The sequence below is a fragment of the Bison bison genome, unplaced genomic scaffold (genome assembly GCF_000754665.1).
Source record: "Bison bison bison isolate TAMUID 2011002044 unplaced genomic scaffold, Bison_UMD1.0 scf7180017864302, whole genome shotgun sequence".
NCBI classification, from domain to species: Eukaryota; Metazoa; Chordata; class Mammalia; order Artiodactyla; family Bovidae; genus Bison; species Bison bison.
The window spans coordinates 2,817,108-2,840,706 of NW_011494874.1; the positions used below are offsets into that span (position 1 = coordinate 2,817,108).

Here is a 23,599-nt window from a genome sequence, read left to right on the forward strand (position 1 = left end):
AGTGGGCTTAAGGCTGCTACAGTGAGGCCACCATGAACTTCCAGGTTCTCTTTCTGAGAAGGACAAAGCAGAACATATAACAACATCAAGACACTAAATCACTATTGCATGCACTCTGCCTTACGTTTAGTCTATCAATTACTAATACACTAATCTGGAACGATACTTACAAATTTCCTTTTTGAAAAATGAGTAATACTGAACTGACTATGGACCCAGAATAAGAACATTTCTATTGACATGAGCCAAAGAAGGAAAGGCACTCAAACCACTTATTTTTTCTTAATGGAATTCAGTATTCTCAATGTATTTTAGTAGTTTTTATTGCCTTACCACATATCTTCATGCTATTAATCTTCACTTTTTAATATTTATATATTGATTCTTAATTAATTGATCCACTTATAAGAAGAATCAAAATCCATGAAAATAATCTAAGAAAACAGTCCATTTAGATTCCTAAAATCAGCCTATAGGATCATTTCAAAAAGAGGCAATAGATTCTATGTCCTTTAGTAGACCTCAGATTCCAGAATGAAGTTGTCATCGTCCATGACTCGTACTCCACCAACGGTCATCATCGATCCACTTTTCAGCCTCTTTTGTTCACTCTCCTGTACGTGAATTCCTTATTCATAAATAATAGTTTCTAAAACCCTACAATTCATACAAAACCAAAGAATAAGAAACTTGAGTATTCTACATCTGTCCTTAGAATCATTTATCACATGATCTGTTTCATTAATTATTCTTACTCTACCCTAAATTTTAATTTTAAAAAACGCTTGGGAATAATCTCATATTTCTCGTTGGCCAATAAATATACTTTTTAAAAACCTATCAAAAGAAGACATGAACTTTACTACTCACGTGGGCCTCTATACACCAAACGCATGGGGGCAAACAGAGAGCGCGTCCGTGAAAGAACTTTTCAACCAGCTCCACCGGTCCATTCTGAGAGATACGAAGCAGAGTGGATGAGTCAAGAACAATGAGACCTTGTCTGAACTGATTTTTCCTTCCATATTTTATTTATTTAAACCACTTTGGTAGTCATTAATTTTTCATACTTTAATTTTTTCTTAACAAAAGGAATAACCTCAAATTTAAGACTGACATAGAAAATAAAACTGACTCTAACGATCAGAAAATAAAAACTGACTCTTTGTGATCCTTGATCAATTGATACCTAAGAGGCATCAGTGTTTTCAATTTCTATTAAAAATAATTCTTGCCTCACCACATATCTTCACAGTTAGACAACGCCTCACTCTCTTTTTATTTATCTATTCCTTTATTACTTAATGGTCCTTCATCTATTTATTTATACTTCTTTAATAGTTACATTATTGATCCATTAACAATAATAAATTTAATCAAAGAACCCAAGGTAAGAATACGATCTCTGTATACTTCTAGTATCTGTCTCTACAAGATCATTTCCAACAAAGGGATTTGATTAATTATGTTTTCTGTTAGACCTCAAAGTTCCAGACACACATATTATTCACCATCTACAATTCATGTGGCATCAATTATCTTCACTGCTTCATGTTGACTCTCTTTTTCTTCATTCATTTCTACATTTGTATAAAATCAATCATTAATTCATTAGGAATAATAAAATGAAAAAAAAGTCACACCATCCAAGAATAAGATCCCTAAATATCTCCAATATCTGTCTATAGAATTATTTCACACATGAACTGATGATCTTTCATTAACCAATGTCAATGGGGCACAATACTAATTAAAAAATATGTTTCACAGCATATTTATCAATGGCCATAACTTCTTTAATACTTCAAATAATTCGGAATACATTTAAACACATGACCCAATCTAAGGTAACAAACTTGACCATCATTCAACTTTTTCTCCTTTTAATCCAGAGGCAATAGGACAATCTTGGTCACAGCAAAAGCTGAAATCAGCTGGAGCATCATTTCTGCATAGTGCCAAGCAGATGCCAGTGACAAAAATTTGAGATATTCCATCCATTGAGCCCTACTTTCCACAGTTCATATACATAGTCATTTAGGTATTTATTAATTTATGGTAATATTTAATTGTGTTTCCCTTAACAAAACAAACATCAAACTTGCAACAGACTCAGATCAATAATGGGCTGCTGCCGCTGCTGCTGCTAAGTCGCTTCAGTCGTGTCCGACTCTGTGTGACCCCACAGACGGCAGCCAACCAGGCTCCTCCGTCCCTGGGATTCTCCAGGCAAGAACACTGGAGTGGGTTGCCATTTCCTTCTCCAATGCACGAAAGTGGAAAGTGAAAGTGAAGTCGCTCAGTCATGTCCGACTCTTCGCGACCCAGTGGACTGCAGCCTACCAGGCTCCTCTGCCCATGGGATTTTCCAGGCAAGAGTACTGGAGTGGGGTGCCATTGCCTTCTCCTAATAATGGGCTACTACTTATCAATGGATAACTGATGAATCAAGTATATTATGCATTTTTGAGTAAGGATGATATAGACGTTAATAATGGGCTACTACTTATCAATGTCTATATCATCCTTACTCAAATATGCATAATATACTTGATTCATCAGTTATCCATTTTAATTCATATTAATGTCATTTCTCTTTACTGCACATTTAAGTAGAGAACAATACTTACCCATTTTTAGTCATTCAATCATTTTTATTCATTTATATACTTTTTGATTCTGTCAGTAATATTGTTACAATAATTTTTTTAAAACTTCATGAACCACGAAGAATAAAACAAGGTCCCTACATATTCCTGACATCTGTCTATAGGGATACTCCCAACTAAGGAAATGAACTATATTTCTTGTGTTGGACCTCAGAGTTTCAGACACACAGTATTCATTGTATACAACTCATATGCCATCATCATCATCATTGGTCCAACCTTCAGACCCTTTTTCTTCATTCTGATCTACCTTTGTTTACTGATCACTTTATTAATTCATTAATAATAATAAAATAAGTATCTATGAATCAAAAAACTGAAGGACAACTCCTTCAATATGACTAACTTGTACCTATAGAATATTTTGGCTCATGGAATATATTTATTTCAATAATCATCTTCATTGCAGCAAATATTGACTAATCAACTTTATTCTCATCTGTGTAAGTTCATTAATTAACGCATTATTACTAATGCTAGTTATATTTCAAACTTTTCATAATACAGTGAACACAGAGAAAAAAGCTTGCAAAGACACAAATTTGCTTACTGCATTACTCACCTTGGTCTGCAGAGCACATGACCATGGGAGATGCTGAAATCTGCTAATAGGCATCCATTCTGAGGAGTAAAAAGCAGAGGAGGTGATAGGAAAAAAATGAGACTTTCTGTATATTGGTTCTTATTTTCTTCATTTCATTTACTCAGTCACAAAGGTACTTACATTTTCCATGGTTTACATATCTATGAGCATAAATAGAAATATAATGATATGATCCTTAGACAAAGAGCTAATACCTTGGGTCCATATATTTCTTTATGTGCAGCAGTTTCTCTAATTTAGATTAGTAGTATTTCTGGCCCCACAAAATACACTATGGTTGATAAGGCTTCATTCTTGTTCTTAGTTATATTTTGTTTATTGGTTCTATCATTGATCAATTTATATTAATAATACAGAAATTCATGAATCCAAAATTAGAATAATATTGTTGTTTGCTCCTAACATTGATCCATAGAATCATTTGCAACAGAGGAGACAGATTTTGTTTTATTTTGAGCCTCTGACTTCCAGTCACTAAGCAGTTACAGTATATAATTCACACGCCATCAGACATCATCATTATCCAGGTTTGAACCTCTTTTTCTCCCTCCCGTCTACTTCTGTTTAGTGATTAGTTCATTAATTTACTAATCATAATTAAATAAATATCTGAGTCACAAAAGCTCAGCCTTCAGCAGCTGCCTTACTTTTCTTTACAATCAGTGCTTAATTGAGTACAGTTCTTTCATTAATCACCCTCATTATTCTAAAGATAGATTAATCAACCCAGTGTTTCATACATTTCCAATTTAATCACTGGACCATGGTCAGTATTTTTTTTTTTTTTGGTCAGTATTTTTTTATCCTGAATATATTTTTAAATATTTCAAAGAATAAACTAAACAAACCACCCAAAGTAAAATAAGAACACTATTATGTTGGTTTCCACATACAGGCAAATTTAGAGACTGTTGACCAAGGCATATGCTTAAATCAGTCGGAATGTGTCCATTCCAAAACACAGAAAGCAGAGTAGACACATGATTGAAATGCTTTCTCTTTTAATCTTTGGATCTACATTTCATGATTCAGTGATTATGCTATATATTACCAGGGTTAATATGTAACTCTTTCCTAAGAAAGCAAACCACAATGAACATTCTACTAATGCAGAATAAATACTGGCCATTATTTATATTATCTATAACATCTAGTAGAGGAAACGTGCTTGAACCATTTATTTTTTAACTAACTTACTGTTTATTTATTAATATTATCTCTAGCTTTACATGCTCAGTTGCGTCCGATTCTTTGCGACCCCATGAACTTTCGCCCACCAGGCTTCTCTGTCCATGGAATTTTCCAGGCAAGAATACTGGATCGGATTGCCATTTCCTGAGTGGGTTGTCATTTACTACTCCAGGGGATCTTCCCGAGCCAGGGATCAAACTCGCATCTCTTGTGTCTCCTCCATTGGCAGGCAGATTCTGTTTCACTACACCACCCAGGCAGGCCCTCTACCTCTAGCCTTACATTTATAATAAAGCAGTTGTTATAAAATACATATCTATGAGTCAAAAAACTGGAAAACAAAACCTTCAAGTATCTCTAACATCTTTCCATAGAATCATTTGGTTTTTTTCTGAATTTACCTTTTGCTGATTATCTACACTGTTGTAAATATTGATAAATCAATTTAATGGTTCATGTCAATTCCAAATGTATTAGGGGGCCATGGTTGGCCTTTTTAAATTATACCGTTATTTTTTAATATTATAGTTAACATCCTAAACAAATCACCACAAGAAACAAGACAATAACTTTGACTCTTACCTAGAGCTCCTGACCAGGAAAGATCCTTAAATTAGCTTGGCACACCCACTCCAAGTACAAAGCAGAGAAAATGAAAAGAACAAAAGGTATCATGTTCATTAATCCATGCATTTTACCTTTCATTACATCAGTAGTTTAGGTATTTTTTTATTAGGGTTAATATTTACTGATGTTTCCCTCAAGAAAGTGAACATCAAGCTTAACACTGAGCCAGAATAGGAAGAGTAATTATTACTTGTACTTTCTATAGCATCATTAGCCAAAGACATAACATAAAACCATGTCTTTCTGAGCTGAACCAGTTTTTTTAACATTTATTTACAGATTCTCTTACTTCCTGAGACATTACCAGAGTTGGACAATGCTTCACACTCTTCATTTATTTGTATACAGTTGACCCTTGAACAACACAAGTTTAAACTGTCTGGGTCCATTTATACACAAATTTTTTTCAATAAATACAGGGATCTTGAAATTGACTAAGTGTGGGGAAACTTTGTGTTTGATTAGAGACCACAATGTGTGATATGAAAAGAATCAGGGTTTGATCCTATCTAAACTGTTTCGGATCCCTGTCCTTGAGTGAGTCATTTCACAGTTCCTTTGATTTTCAACCACAGATAGTCTTATGTGACAAAACTACGTCTTTATAGAGGGAGGCTTAAATCAACTGTGATTCAAATTAAAATTGATAATACATTGTACATTAATTAATTGAGTAATTAACTGTGAAAATAAATAAAATGGTCTTCCTTTTTCCTCCTTAATTGACCACAGATGTACTGAATTGGCCTACGTAAGACCTCCATTCATTTAATTTGTACTTGTAGCCATTTATCCCTTCCAATAATAGAGTTAAAACCCATGACAAACCACCAAACCAGAAGCAATTACTTTGACTGTTACTTACAAAAGTTTCTACAGTCCTTAATTGAATCATTGAGCATCCGTTCTGTAGGGTACAAAGCAAATATTAAAATAGACAGATAAGACAGGCAGGTAGACAAATAAGGTGACCTAGATTCAGATTTTTTTAGTTGAATTCAAGTCAACTAAACAAGTGATGAGGAATAAACGCTAGTACTTATTGTTTATTAAAACTCTGAATGACATAATGATTGATTGAACCAAGTATTAAATTTAATGAATATAATGAACACCTCCGAAACCAACATCAGACAGAAGAATAAGAACTACGACTTTTACAAACGTCTGTTTGCGTGTCCTCTATCCAGTCGGTGAGAGCTACAGCTGTTCAGTCGCTAAATCGTGTCGCAACCCCATGGACTGGAGCCCACCAGGCTCCTCTGTCCATGGAATTCTCCAGACAAGAATCCTGGAGTGGGGTGCCATTTCCTTTTCCAGGGGATCTTCCCGATGCAGGGACTGAACCCAGGTCTCCTGCATTGCAGGCAGATTCTTTACAGTCTAACCAACAGGGGAAGCCCATGAGCTGTAACACCTTTCCAAATGAAACTTGTGTGGAAAGAACTCAGGCAACCTCAGTCTTAGATTCGAGCACGTTCTCAGCGATTGTCCATGCCTCTTCCACCTTCATATATGTATGTATGTATATAACCACACGTGCAGCCATTTTATCTTACATTTTTTAAAGAAACTACACCAACAACCAGGAAGAGAAATACTCTCTAAATATAATGACCATTCCAAAACTTAAGAGCCTAGCTCTAGTTCCTTTATCTAGATAGCAATTGTTAGAAGTGGATTAATGACTCTCCTTGTTTCATAATAAATGGCCCTCATTGGACCATGTATTACTTTCAAGTAACTGATTAAAATATTAACTTATTACTTGATACATTTATAATAGTAACATTAATATTTGTGACACAAAAGAATCAGGACAGTATTAATGCCTGTCCATATGCTCATCAGGCACAGGAAAAAGATTAGATAATTTTTTTAAATTAAAAAGTAGCAAAGATCATTGGATTAATCATAATTGGTCATGTGACTTATTCTTCATATAGATCCATGTATAAAGTCTTCTCTCTATTAGGTAGGTAGTTAATCAATAATTAAGTAAAAGCTTTGCCCTTCTCTTAATAAAACAAAAACCAACAAACCAGGCCAGAAAAATAGCATGAGCTCTTCCATCCACTTACGGAAATGTTCTTTACCCAAAATGGTAAGCTTTAGTCAGTTTATTTTACTGGAACCCAGTGCTTCAGAAATGTATTAATAATGATTTTTATATTACATATATTATATTACACTGTCATATTTGAACCAGGAATAAACCATTTTGTCCTTATTCACTTATACTTTCTTGATTTATTCATGCATTGATTTACTAAAAATACAATATTAAGAAGCCCAAACACAAGAACAAACTCTTAAATATTTTTAAACCCTTGAGCAAGCTCATTTCCTATAGAGATAACAAAGAGGAATGAATCTTTTTACAATGGACCTCAGAGTTATAGGGTTTAATCAAAGTCCTTGACTTCAGACACCCCAGGGTACTCATCATCGATCCAGGCTAAATAATCTTTTACTTCCTTTATTTATTGATCCATTCACTGATCCACCAACAGAAATAACATCAATGTCCATGAACAGAAAAAAAGCCAAGAACAAGATCCTTATATATGACCAAGATCTGTATGCAGGCTCTTTTCCCATACACTAGATCTTTCTCAACAGATGAAGCCTCTTTTCTAGTGGCCCTCATTGAGCTATGTATGGATCAGTGAACACCCCTGCTTTATATGCATCTTACTCCAGCTCTCTTGCACCTTCCTAATCTAAATAATTCAATAAACTCTAATGAAAAATTCACTCCAAAATCTTATGACAAGATCTTTTGACTATTACTATTATATTTGAGTCATTAGGATCCTTACCCACAAAGGTAACAGCCAAGATCTTCCTCAGAGAAGACTGATTGAAGCAGCCACAGTCTTCATTCTGTGGGGTCAAATGCCAATGTTCAAAAGAAGGAACAGTCCAGATGTAGACTGATTGAAAGGATACTAGCTGTGTGATACTAGGTTAATTATGAAGTCGACTCAAGTCTCATTTCTATTTTTGAGCCATGAAGAGCACTTATCCTTATTACTTGGTTTAACTAATACTTTCAAATACTCCAATGAGGACAGTCAAGTTCATCACTCAAAAAGAAAAACTGTTACTACCGCTCATACCTGTCTATAGACCCCTACCCACATAAGTAAAAGCCTAGAAAATCCTTTCAATGGACTCAATTTGCAGAGAAATGGGTGAATTTAAAATTTATCATCCATGGCATATTCTTACCAAAGTCTATGCTTGACCCTGCTGCTGCTGCTGCTGCTGCTGCTGCTAAGTCACTTCAGTTGTGTCTGACTCTGTGCAACCCCATAGATGGCAGCCCACCAGGCTCCCCCGTCCATGGGATTTTCCATGCAGGAGTACTGGAGTGGGGTGCCATCGCCTTCTCTGATGTTTGACCCTACTCACATTAATTCAACTGTTCACTGTTGTATTTATTCAGGTATGGAATTATTCATGGAATATGTGATATGTTCAAATATACAAACACACAAAGAAAATGACAGAAATCCAGAATAGAAAGAACCCAAAATAGAAATGATCTTCATGTACCTGTCTACATGTTCATATCTAAACTAGGAAGAGAGAATTAGTGGTATACATACAGATGAGTCATTATTCTTCTTTCTTACTGAGCCACATTTGCCTCCTTTTAAACTATTGCCTGTGATTAAAACTTCATCTATTTATATGTAAGAACACATCAATATCTAGGAAATAACTAACATTAGATAAGAAACATGAATAATATTTATTATCTCCATATGTCTATTTCAATACCCACAGAGATTTAAAAACTACGTGGTTTTGTTGTTTTTAATAAAACTCAGTGAAAAGACTTGGATTAACAATAACCATTTTCATAAGGCACATTCTGAAGATGAGCTATGTTCATCCTTTTCTCAATTAAATAATTACTCAATCAGCATTTATTTACATAATTTTCCCCTTCTCTAAACAAAAACAACCAACTAGGAAACCACCTACATCAAGCAATACTACTGAATCTTATATACATCTGCATACATACTCCTTTGAAAAAAGAGTCATATTTTATGAACATATTTCACTAAAATTCAGTGCTGTGTGCTTAGGCACTCAGTCGTGTCTGACTCTCTGTGACCACCAGGCTCCTCTGCCCCTGGGATTCTCTAGGCAAGAATACTGGAGTGGGTTGCCATGTCCCTCTCCATTCAGTGTGATAGTAATGTATAATAATAATCCATGTTTGTTACATACTCACAGAACTGGTCCATGCCCAGCTTTCTTTATATTTACCCATCTTTACATTTCTTCATTTACTCATGCATTGATTTACTTGTAAAAATTAATCTATCTCCAGAAGACGTCTGTGATCCAGGTATCTGAAAATTCTGAACTTCTGCTGTATACTCATTTCCATAAAGGGAAAAAAAAAAGGCCACTTGTAAATGATGGACCTCAGAGTTAGATATCACTTTAACCAAAATGTTTGATTCAGACACCCTCCAATCTCATCACTGGTCCAGGCTTAGTACTCTTTTCCTTTGTTAATTTATACCTCCATTATCCCATGAGTCACAAACTCCCGGAACAGGATCCTTGACGTAACTCTGATAATTGCCTCTAGGCTGATTTCCGACAGAGTTTGCAGACTAGATTTAAGTGTAACCTTGCATCATATCAGGACCATCACAAAAAATGAGCCATAACTGGATCATACACATTTAATTCAATCAATTTTAAACATGATGTAATGACCATCCAAAAACCACAATGGTACCCTACATCTAGAACACACACAGTAAGTTGCCCCATCTAAGAGCTTCCTCTAAACAATTAATAGGCTGGGTCTCTAATAATACTGAAATATTAAACCAACTGTGGTGCATGTTAATTGAATGCCTTCCATCTCTTTTTAAGAGGAATCTCAGAGGTACTGAAACGTGTTAATTCTGCTCCTCCTTGGCCCTTAACACTTTCTCACTACTGGCCATATTTGCTGTTCTTAGATTTGGTTTTATGCATACAGCCTTTTATCCTGTTGAACTACTTCAGTGATCACACATGAGTAAACCATACAAACCAAGAAAAGAAACTTTCGTTACTTACATTGCTCCTTACTCACAGAAGTAATAGCCAACATCCTCATCATTGGACAATAACTGAATTCAATGTGGAGTGTTCAAATCAGACAGAAAAAACAGATTTTTTTAAAGAACGAAAAGCGTAAACTTGGATTTTTAAAATAGAAGTTAGTTCTACATTACTAGTTTAATCAGAAACATTGGTTTCTGTCACATTTTCACCAGTCAATCCTACAGAGGTATCCTTTTCATCTACTGACTTACTTTTTAGTGTGACATAAACTGGTGAAGACTTTTACAATGTTTTTATGAAGACTTTTTAATCCATCACCCAATATATGACTTATATTATTAAAATTTGTCTATATATCCCTACCAAAAAAAAGGCCGGTTAACTTTTTAATGGGGGAGATTTTGATGAATTTAAATTCTTGCTCTAAAAAACAATCTGACTATGTCATACACTTTGACTCATTAATTATTAATTAATTTATTTATTTATTAAATAGCTCTAATAAATGGATGGAAAATCTATAGACCATGGAGTCACAAAGAGTCGGACACAACTGAGTGGCTAAACACCACCCAATAGCTCTAAAGATAATTTAACTACCTAGACCTTTTTTAAAAAATAAAATACATACAGTGATCTGCTACTCAACACTAAATGTTATTACATTCAAGTTTCCTCACTGATGACATTTTCCCCAACAATGGAAATATTCTCTATTAGCACTGCCCTTTATGCTATATACATTATGCATTATATAAACATATATACATGTATATACACGTATATATATACATATACACATTATGCATTATACTGTTATATATAGTAGTAACTATATATAAAAGAGATAACTAACAAATACATACTATATAGCATAGGGAACTCTACTCAGTATTATTTAATAACCTGTATAGGAAAACGAATCTTAAAAAACTGAAATATATACACATAAAATTAATTTTCTTTGCTCTACACTTGAAACTAACAGCATTGTAAATCAACTGTAAGTGAAAGTGAAAGTCACTCAGTTGTGTCCGACTCTTTGAGACCCCAAGGTCTATACAGTCCATGGAATTCTCCAGGCCAGAATACTGGCGTGGGTAGCCTTTCCCTTCTCCAGGGCATCTTCCCAGCCTAGGGATCGAACCCAGGTCTCCTGAATTGCAGGCGGATTCTTTACCAGCTGAACCACAAGGGAAGCCCAAGAATACTCGAGTGGGTAGCCTGTCCCTTCTCCAGGGGATCTTTCCAACCCAGGAGTCAAACCGAGGTCTCCGGCATTGCAGGCAGATTCTTTATCAACTGAGCTATCAGGGAAGCCCTCATAAATCAACTATACTCCAGTTTTTAAAAATGGCAGGCACCGGCCACATAGTGTTACTAAGAAACTAAATTTTTGTTTTTGAGTATTTGAATATAAAAGTTAATAGCAAGATATCTTCTTCCCTGAAGAAGGAGGGGCTTGGATCTTTTTTTTAAGTGGACTTCCAGGCAGTAAAACAAGATTAACTGGGCTCCTTCGCATATTACATATGCTCCTCACTGGCCCACGGCTTTTACTCTTTTAAATAATACAGATATGAAATCATGCTTTGACTCTCTTGTAATAATGGCACCAATACTGGTGAAACCTAAAGACGCTTAACAAACATACTGAGAGACACTAAATCTATATCCATCTGCTTACCACAAAAATCGTCAACATGCATCTACTTGATTAAAAATAAATATCAGTGAACACAAGAGGATTCATAATTTTACATTCACAAATCTCATGCGGAAACATTTTCCATGTTTCAATAACTATCTAATCATTTGTATCTTATTTTTCACTATTGATTATATTAAACTACTATTTATCAAAATATTTTATACTGTGTTTATCATGATTTGTTATATTATTATTGATCGTATCTATTAAGTATTATTATAATAAATTATATGAATATTTTAAAAATAAGACATATGACCAGAAACTCACCACCAAGAACAACACTGATATTCACATATATCTATCTATACTTTCTCAAGGGAGGAACACCCTTAGTCTATCTTACTGAACTCAACTTTTCAGAAATGTATTAACAATAATTCTTGGTTCATAAGCTCCTTTCACAGCTGGATAAGGGGTAGCTCTCTTCTTTGTTGCTACTTCATTTATTCATGCATCGATTTACTTTTAATAATACCATCCATATTCATGAACAACAAAAGGTCAAGAACACAGTCCTTGAATATTTCTGACTTCCTTTGTAAGCACATTTCCCAAAGACACAGTGGACCTCAGAGTTGCAAACTGGGTTTAATCAAAATAGTATTCAGATGCCCCACGCATACTCATCATCGATCCAGACTTGGTATTCTGTGCCTTTGTTTGATATGTTGTTCTTGACATATTCATTGATTCACTGATAATAATACAATGTTCATGAATTAGGAAAATAAAGCCAAGATGCTTGAAGATATGAATATGTCTGTGAAAGTTCACTTCCCACAGAGCTAGAGAAATAGCTCCTTGTGCAATGCAGCCCAGCATTGAAAATATGAATTAATCCATTTCCTTGTATCATATCAGTTCCATATTAGCCATTGGTCCATGCTTAGACTTCTTGCAGCCATATTTTAAAGATAGGACAATGAACTTTCATTTTCTACCATGATTAAGAAAAAGGCAAAATTTTTCATTTTCATATATTCCCCTCCTTGATGGGTTCATAGTCTATAACAATATCAGTACAGTGTTTATATCCCCTGTGGTATGAAAGTTAAAATTGAAAAAAAAAATTAAATTTAAATTTGAGTTAGAAAAATTAAGTGGAACACTAAGATTCTTCAAAGTCCCTTGGACAGCAAGGAGATCAAACCAGTCAATTCTAAAGGAAATCAGTCCAGAATTTTCATTGGAAGGACTGATGCTGAAGCTGAAACTCTAATACTTTGGCCGCCTGATGCAAAGAGCTGACTCACTGGAGAAGACCCTGATGCTGGGAAAGATTGAAGTCAGGAGGAGAAGGGGACAACAAAGGATGAGATGGTTGGATGGCATCACCAACTCAATGGACATGAGTTTGAGCAAGCTGGGGAGACAGTGATGGATAGGGAAGCCTGGCCTTATGCAGTCCATGGGATCTCAAAGAGTCGAACACAACTGAAGGACTGAAGTGAACTGAAACTTTTCAGAAAATGAGTGAAATGCTTTTTATCCTTTTGTCCTGATAAATTCAGTCATGCTGAAATGGATTAATCATAACTCAAATTCCTAACAAAGTTTAATCATTGACCAATGCATGTCCACCTTAGAATTGTTCATGTATGTAGACATTTATTCCTTCAAAATATCTCAGTAGATACCCATGACCAAGGCCCCAACAGAACATGAATTTTATTACTTACATTGATCTCTTCTCTCTTTATCTAAGAGGTAAAAGTCAAGATCTTTGCCATGAGTGAATAATCAAATCTGGCAAAATGCTTGCTCTGGGCAGTTAAAAGCAAATTTTAAAAAGAATCAATCTACAATTATCCACTTTAAATGATCCATAATTAGGTAACCATAATCCTTGACTTGCATCCTATTTTCAACATTTGGAAAGAGCTCTACTTTATATATATTAACTTGTGCAATCTTTTATTTTATAAAATATGATGGATACCACTGAATCTGGCAGGAAACACCAGAAAAATAACTATAACTATTAAGAATATGTCTCTCTACATATTACCCATGAAGGGCTAAATCATCTTTTTCACTGAACTTTAACTGTGTGGAACTGGATCCATGGGAGAGGCAACTCATGGCACAATCTCACCAAGGGTCCAAGCTTGACCTTACTTAACAAATTTATTAACTTACTCACTAATTCCTTTATTTAATTACTCATGGCATAATAAGCCCATCCCTTTATTTTTCTAAAAGAATTCCAAAAAGTTGAAGTAACCATCAAAACAGAACTGAAACACTATTATTTATAAAGGTCTGTGTGCACCATTGGAAAAGCCTGGAATGTTTTATCTTCCCATGGACAACAGCTGTGCAAAACACGATGAATTAGGATCTTTCCATCCAATTGCATGCCTTCCACTGATGTACTATTGGCTGACTTTTTGAAAAAGTGACTGAGATACAGATGTATACATTTGATTACTTATAATTATACTTCAGTATCTGTGACCCACGCACATGGATAAGGACCTTAGATAATATTTACATTTGTCCTCATGTCATCAGCCAAAAGAATAGCAAACTGGTTCTTTTAATGTTTGTTTGTATGCAACATAAAATTGCATAAAAAGACTGAATTAAACACAAATGTGGTTGAATAAAACTGTCTCATCATTGTTCCATGCTCTCCCTCCCAATTACCCAGTTTATTCAATCAACTATTTATGTAAATTATTTCTCTTTCCTTAGAAAAATGATTGATTGGCAACATGCCTCCACACAAAACAAAAACATTCAGTTTTGTGTGCAAATGACCATCTGCTCCTTACATAAATGACAAGAGCCTTGAGTATTAAGAATCTAGAAAAACTGTTTTCAGAATTACCGATGTTTCATTACATACCTTACAAAGTTGGACGCATATATCTCTTATTCCTCAATCACTGCCATATTTTTAATTCATAGGTTATATTTATTTTAATAAAGCTATTCACACCCTAAACCAAAAAGCCTGAGAAGAAGGTGTTGTAGGTTCATTTCCTACACAGAGAATAATGGGATGCCGCTCTGTTATAGACCTCAGAGTTGCAGATGGGCTTAATCACAGTTCTTGCTTGAGAAACCCCATGAGATTCATCACTGATCCCTGCTAGGAAATTTCTTTTTGTTTATTAATTTTCTGAGACACACACACACATGAAACACAATCACAAAATTCCAAAAAATCAGATTCTTAAACTTTAGGCTCTCGCCCTATAGAGCTAATAAAACAACATTTCTTCTGTAATGGAACTGAAAGCTACACATGTGGATGGTTCAGAAATCCCTGCTTTCTATCAAACCCACATTCAGCATTCCTTCCTATGTGGCCCTCTCTGATTTAATTCATTCGTATGTCAAAGATGGTTCCATGAAAACGTAATGAAACTGCCATCAGCAATCATCTCCAGGCTGCCGGCAAAGCTATCAGCCCCTCGACCCACATGCAGATGGTGAAAGCAACCGTGACAGAAAAGAGAAGATGATACGAAATGAAATCACTACTATCCTCTTCTAAAGTGACCTCTGTTGTGCTGATTTAGCTTAAACATCATTTGGGGTTTGTGACACATTCCCGTCACTGGTCCATACTGGAAGGGTTTTATGTATTTCATGTATGTAGTACATAATTATTACTTTGGAATTCTTCAGCTGACCCTCATGAATAGACTATTCAAACAAAGAATGTGAACCAAGGGACTTACTTATATTAGACTTTATGCTGCTTGCTCACGATAAAAATTCTTTATTAAGTGATTAAATCAGCTGTCCTGTGTTCACTCTGGGGAGGAAAAAAGCTGATTTAGACTAGATTTTGATTTTTTTTTTTTAATGATTGTTAGTCAGGCAGAACTAGATAACCATAAACTTTGGCTCAAATGCAATTTTTTACTAATCCAGTATTGAATTTTTAGTTATGAATAATATAATAAACATTATTAAGTCCACCACCAAGCCCCGATTAGGATCTATAGGTGATGGACAGGGAAGCCTGGCATGCTGCAGTCTTAATCCACTTATCCCTTCCTGAACTGATTCATTCGTTCACAGATTCACGAATAATAATCACACAATCAATGAGCTGCACTGACATAAAACTAAGGACAAAGGCTTGAACACAACCAAGATCTCTTCGTGGCCCTGTTAATGTAGCATGAATAGACTCAATCACTTTTCACAATAAGGCTCTGTTTTAGCACATAGGGGTTAATCAGCACACTTACTTCCTATCAGTCCCTTCCTTGAGATCAGTGCCCACCTGCTCCTTTTCCACTTAATTTGTCATTATATTAAAGCTGGTGATCAACAGAAACAGCGCTATGATCTTAGCCCACAACAGACAAAAAAGACATCTGCCATCCTCCACAGCACTCCAGCCTCAAAGAGTTAACAACTGAATCTTAATCAATGAAGAAATGGATTTAGCAAATGTGGCCAGAATATTAAGTAGGAAGTTAATATAATACTGCTCTGAAAATATGTGAAATTCCTTGCATCCCTTTAGTAATGAATGATCCCTAGTGGGGCTGAGTTGAATTAATCATAAATGTTAATTTATGACACATTCCAATCATGGGCTCATAATTGGCATTCCTTAATTTCATGTGCTATTTGACTATTTATTTTATTGAAATAATTCAGTGAGATCCCATTAATAATCCCCATCGGAGCTGAGAACACCAACATTGATATTTCCTTATTTCAGTCTTTAAGCTCCTTAGTCCCAGAAGTAATAGCCAGGGTCTTCACCATTAAAGCTGATTAAGTCAGCTGTGTGGTGTTCATTTTATAAAGGGAAAAAAAAAGTCTATTATTAAAAACTCTAAAAATAGAGTTAGCTTTTTTAAAATTGATATTTGCAGGGAAGACTAGATTAATCATAAACTCTACTTTATATCATATTCTCATCATTTTCCTAAGAAGGGTAGTTTTTCATTTACTTAAGTTTGGCTGTTAAATAATATGAATACCACCGAATTCACTGCTCAACAAACTACAATCAGAGATATCTTACTTTACCTGCTACTTACACAGGAAGAGCCAAGGATCACCTTATTGGACTTACTTCTATGGAACTGGACATATTTTTTTCACGAGACAATCTCACCTGTTCACCACTATGTGGATTTAGGGATTCATTCACGTACTGATTTATTGTGTTATTCAGGGAATAATATTATCATACCCTTACTTTTCTAAAGAGAGCTCAAAATGGATTATTATTAAAATCTAACTGAGACTGTTTACTGTACACTAACAGTAAAGGATCTTACTATTCTGGAAAGAAGTGTATATATATATGGTCATTTGTATATAACAGTTTTTGCTCCGTGTTGGTGCTACATTTCTGGGTGGTTGTGGTATTAAGGAAATGAAAATGCATTAACTTTTTATTATATTCCTTAATAATAGGTAGGACTCCCCAGTGGCTCAGACGGTAAAGCGTCTGTCTACAATGCGGGAGACCTGGGTTCGATCCCTGGGTCAGGAAGATTCCCTGGAGAAGGAAACGGCAACCCACTCCACTACTCTTGCCTAGAAAATCCCATGGATGGAGGAGCCTGTAGCAGGCTACTGCCCATGGGGTTGCAAAGAGTCGGACACGACTGAGCGACTTCACTTTAATAATAGGTACATGATATATTTTTTATATTTATTGATACATTTTTTATCTATGGGTCAATATTATAATAAAAATGCAATCCATCCCCCAAAACCACAAAAGTACAAACACAAGGAACCAAGCACTCTTGTCCCACAGAGGGAATAATTCAGCCACGTGTCTTTATGATGGACCTCAGAATCACTTACGGGTTTAATCAAAACTCCTGTTTCAGATACCCCATGGAACTCATCATCGATCCAGACACATTTTTCTTTCTGTATTTACTTATTAATTGATCCATGAATAACAACTCAATCATGAAATTCCAGGAACAAAACCTCCTTTTATAATGGACCTCGGAGAACATGCGTGATCAGTTCACATCCATAATTCATACAAAATTCATATTCAACTTCGATCATTTTGGGTGCTTCTTCTATTTAATTGCCCTTGCTCTAAAGAGGGTTCAACGAAAGGGGTTGTGAAATCAGCATCTTTAATCACTTCTCAAACACAGAGTTTTCCATGGGCTTGTGGAGCATCACACGTTATTAGCCACGCTACCAGCGTGGTTTGTGGATGAACATACAATGTAATGCTGCACGCACGTGTGCTCAGCCACTAAGCAGGCTGCCATTTCGTCCTCCAGGGGATCTTCCAGACCCAGGGATCAACCCACCTCTCATGCACCTCCTGAGTTGGCAGGTGGATTCACCACTGAGCCACCTGGGAAGCCCCCAAATGTAATATAAAATATTCTACAAATGAATGAAATGACTGCTCTCTTTTTTCATTGTGCTCTCAGTTGTGCTGAATTAGACTAAACCTGATTTTGGATTCATACCATATTCCCATCACTGGTCCCTATTTGAGATTTCTATTTCCTGTATACACACGTTGACGCTTTTGAAATACCACTGAATGTTTGTGAACAAATCATCCTATACAAGGATAGGAAATTCAAGTCTTACTTACTTATTTCTAGGTTCTTAACGCACAAAGCTAACTGCCTAGATTTTGCTTCTTAGAAAATGAATGTGTGCTGTCCTAGGTTCATTCCGTGGAGGAAACGGGAGAATTAAACTAGAATTTAAATGTAATTTAGTTATGTGCAACTAGGTAGTTATAAACTTCAAACCTTTATAATTAATCCAATATTTGACTTTCAGATAATGTTATAACCACTGTTAAAACCACCACATAAGAATAATAAAGACACTTATCAAAACTATCTTTATATTTTAACAGTTTAACAGGATAAAAGATAATTTTAATGGATGCTACTTTTGCAGAACTGGGTACATTTAAATCTTTATTTGGGTACATTTAAATACATCCAATAAGGGGTATATATTCAACACATACAAACAGCTCGTATAACTCAATATTAAAAAAAAAATTTAATGGGCAGAAAAACTTGATTTTTTTCCAAAGAGGAAATGCCAGGTACCCAACAGGCACAAGAAAAACCACTCAGCCTCACAAATGCAAATCAAAACTACATGAGGTATCACCTCACACTTGTCAGATGACCATCATCAAACAGAACACAAATGACAAGTATCGGCAAGGATGGGAGAAAAGGGAGCCTTCAGATACTATGGGTAGGAACGTAGAATGTGGAAAAGAGTGTGGAGGTTTCTCAAAAACACAAAAATATGATTATATGACCCAACAATTCCACTTCTGGGTTTATATTAGAAAAAAAAAACACTAATTCAAAAAGATGCACATTCATCGATATTAACAGCAGTATCATTTACAATTGTCAAGATATGGAAGCAATATACAGTCCCTCGGATTCTCCAGGTCAGAATACTGGAGTGAGTAGCCTTTCGCTTTTCCAGGGGATCTTCCCAACCCAGGGATCAAACTCAGGTCTCCTGCATTGTGGGCAGACTCTTTACCAGCTGAGCCACCAGGGAAGCCCAAGAATATTGGAGTGGGTAGCCTATCCCATCTCCATTGGATCTTCCCAACCCAGGAATCGAACCAGGGTCTCCTGCGTTGCAGGTGGATTCTTTACCAGCTGAGCTACCAAGGAAGCCCATATATTAACTGTATGTCAATTTAAATTAAAAAAAAAAAAAAACCAGAAAAAGAAAATACCCACAATCTCGCAAAATATCCTTATTTCACATTCTCAGTGGTGACTCTGCTTAATTCAATTTTATATGTTCATTTATTTATGTAACTACTCAAGGAATGATTAAACCATATGTCCATCATATGAAGAAAGTCAAAATGGCAAGCCAGCTAGTACTCCGGAACAGAAATATTATTATATGCAATGTACTATATGTTGCTTATCAAAAATGTAAGTAGGTTAGGAATTTTTTCTTTCTATAACATCAGTAGCAACAGCTCAAACTAATAAGATAACATTTTTTATTCATTCAATTATAACAATACATCAGTATCTATGAAGACAAAGAAAATAAATTCTGAATGACACAAGCATCTATCCATCCAGTTATTAGTCATAAACATAACTGACTAGATTATGTTTGAGTTGTTAATAAAATTTGGAGAATACAATCTGGTCAATCCTAATGCTTCTTACATGATCTGTCCTCAACATGTGCCCACAACTGTATATTGTCACCCTGTTTATTTAACTTATATACAGAGTATATCATGCAAAATGCTGGGCTGGATGAAGCAAAAGCTGGAATCAAGACTGCCCCCAAAAATGTCAATAACCTCAGATATGCAGATGACACCGTCCTTATGGCAGAAAGTGAAGAGGAACTAAAGAGCCTCTTGATAAGGGTGAAAGAGGAGAGTGAGAAAGCTGGCTTGAAACTCAACATTCAAAAAACTAAGATCATGGCATCCAGCCCCACCACTTCATGGCAAACAGATGGGGAAATGATGAAAACAGTGACAGACTTTATTTTCTTGGGCTCCAAAATCACTGCGGACAGTGACTGCAGCCATGAAATTAAAACATGCTTGCTCCTTGAAAGAAAAGCTATGACAAACCTAGACAGCACATTAAAAACCAGAGACACTACTTTGCCAGCAAAGGTCTGACTAGTCCAAGCTATGGTTTTTCCAGTAGTCTGTACGAGAGTTTGACTATAAGGAAGGCTGAGTGCCGAAGAATTGATGCTTTTAAACTGTGGTGTTGGAGAAGCCTCTTGTGAGTCCCTTGGACAGCAAGGAGACCAAATCAGCCAATCCTAAAGGAAATCAGCCCTGAATATTCATTGGAAGGACTGATGCTGAAGCTGAAGCTCCAATCCTGTGGCCACCTGATGCAAAGAACTAACTGACTGGAAAAGACCCTGATGCTGGGAAAGATTGAAGGCAGGAGGAGAAGGGGACGACAGAGGACAAGATGGTTGGATGCATCACCGACTCAATGGACGTGAGTTTGAGCAAGCTCTGGGAGTTGGTGATGGACCGTGAGGCCTGGTGTGCTGCAGTCCATGGGGTCACAAAGAGTCAGACACGAGTGAGCAACCAAACAACAACTACAATCTTCCCAATCAGAAAGCACCACACCTAGGTGGGGTCTCTGGTGAATTCTACCAGAATATTTAAGGGAAAACAATTATACCAATTCTCTTAAAATTTCTTTTAGAAGATAAAAGTTGAGAAAAATTTCCTAACCCATTCTATGAAGCCAGCATTACTGCAATATTAATAAAAAGAAAACCTATAGAACAGTATCTCTAATGAACATAGGTGCAAAAATCCTCAACAAAATATGAACAAATGAATCCAATAACGTATAAAAAGAAATACAGTATGATCCACTGGATATTATCCCATTATGCATATGACATCAAAAGGGTATGTGATCAAAAGGAGAATACCCACATGATTATATCCATAGAAGCAGGAAAAGCATCTGATAAAACACAATATTCATGAGGGGAAAAAAACTCTCAACAAACTAGAAATAGAAAGGAACTTTCTCAATTTGGCAATGAATATCTATAAAAAATACCTAAGGCTAGGCCTTACTCACCCTCTGCAATGGCCCACACTCTGTCTGTGGAGTGTGCTTCTCTCTGAATCTGAATAAATCCACTTTTTACCTATCAAAAAAAAAATACCTATAGCTAATATCATAACTAATGAGAAATTTGAAGCTTTCCCACTAATATCAGTATCAAAGCAAGGATGTTCTCTCTCAACACTTCTTTTCAATATTGTACGAGAAGTTATAGCAAACATAGCAAGAGAAGAAGAAGAAACAATAAGTATACTATTAGTGAAAGAAGAAATAAAACTGTCTTTGTTAACAGATGACATGGGCATCTACGCAGAAAATACAAAACAACGAACAAAAACTCGCAAGCAATCATAGCGTGGCTGCAGGATACAAGGTAAATAAGTGTCAATCACTTTCCTATATAATAGCAATGAACTAGTGGAATTTAAAATTAAACTGACAAGCAAAAAATGAAATCCGTATAAATCTAAGAAAATATGAACAAAAACCATATGAAGAAATCTACAAAACTCAGATGAAAATAACCAGAGAACTAAAATGTAGAGGTATTCCGTGCTCATGGATAGGCAGAGTTAATACTATCTGAACGTCAGCTCTTTCCAACTCGATCTATAGATTCAAGGCAGTTCCAGTTAAAGTTCCAGCAGGTGCTCTGTGGTTGTAAACACCATGATCCCACAGTTTATATGAACAGGCCAAAAAACCAGAACAGTGAACACAATATTGAAGAACAAAGTTGGAGGACTGCCATCACCTGACTTCAAGATTTACTACAAAGCTACAATAATCAAGACAGTGTGGTAATGGTCAAAGAACATATAAAGTGATCCATGGAACAGAAGAGAGCCCAGAAATAAGGCCCACAAAAATATAGACAACTGATCCTTGACAAAGGATCAAAGGAAATACAATGGAACAAAGATAATCTTTTCAATAAGTGGTGCTGGAACAACTGGATGTCAACATTAAAAAAAAAAAAAGAAACATAGACACAGATATTACACCCTTCCTGAAAATTATCTCGAAATGGATTATAGACCTAAATGAAAAATAAAAAACAATAAAACCCCGAGAACAAAAACATAAGAAAATCTAGCTGATCTTGTGTTTGACAATGACTTTTTAAATACAATACCAAAGATATATTATGTGAATAACTGATAAGCTGCAATTCATTTTCTTTTCTGCAAAGAAACTTTCAAAAGAACAAAACATAAGCCATAGACTGGGGGAAAACTATTTGCAAAAGATATGTCTAATAAATGACTCTTTCCAAAACTTACAAAGAATCCTTAGAATCAACAGTAAGAAAATAAACAACTTGCTTAAAAAATGAATCAAAGACCTGAACAGACAACTCACAAAGATGATAAACAGATGAAAAATAAGCATACGAAAAGACAGTCCACATTATATGTCATGCTATTGAGGCTGCTGCTAAGTCGCTTCAGTCGTGTCCAACTCTGTGCGACCCCATAGACGGCAGCCCACTAGGCTCCTCTGTCCCTGGGATTCTCCGTGCAAGAATACTGGAGTGGATTGCCATTTCCTTCTCCAATGCATGAAAGTGAAAAGTGAAAGTGAAGTCGCTCAATGAGGGAAATGCAAATTAAAACAATGAAGTACCACTACACACCTATTAGAGCAGATATTTTGCAGTTTATTATGAAACTAAACATATTCTTACCATATTATCTAGAAATCACACTCCTTGGTATTTACCCCAAGGAGCTGAAATTTTATGTCCATACAGGAACCTCCACATGGATATTTATACCAGCTTTATTCATAATTGGCAAAACTTGGAAGCAGCCAACACATCCTTCAGTGGGTAAATGGATAAACAAACTGTTTTACATCAAAATAATGGAAGGTCATTCGCACGAAAAAGAAATGAGCTATCAGAGCCATAAACAGGCATGAAGGAGCCTCAAATTTAGTATGACTACATTTAAAAAGACAATATGAAATGGCTATGTACAGTATAATTCCAACATTACTACATGCTGAAGTTGCCAGGGGTTAAAGGGAGAGAAAAATGAAGCGACACAGAGGATTTTTAGGGCAGCGAAATATTCTGTATGATACCACAATGGCAGATACATGTCATTATATTGGGTTGGCCAAAAAGTTCCTTTAGGTTTTT

The 23,599-nt window shown here is 35.6% G+C and overlaps 1 long non-coding RNA gene across 1 annotated transcript in view; it reads right to left on the reverse strand.

The window, feature by feature from the left end:
* The window catches only part of LOC104996957, a 31,057-nt gene extending 22,650 nt beyond the window's left edge, over positions 1-8,407 (reverse strand). The window contains exons 1-6 of the long non-coding RNA XR_826275.1: positions 7,914-8,407; positions 5,957-5,998; positions 5,047-5,094; positions 3,232-3,290; positions 871-954; positions 1-53 (exon numbers count right to left, since the gene is read on the reverse strand). This is a non-coding gene — a long non-coding RNA (uncharacterized LOC104996957). The remainder of the gene's footprint in view (positions 54-870; positions 955-3,231; positions 3,291-5,046; positions 5,095-5,956; positions 5,999-7,913) is intronic.
* Positions 8,408-23,599: the final 15,192 nt, after the last annotated feature.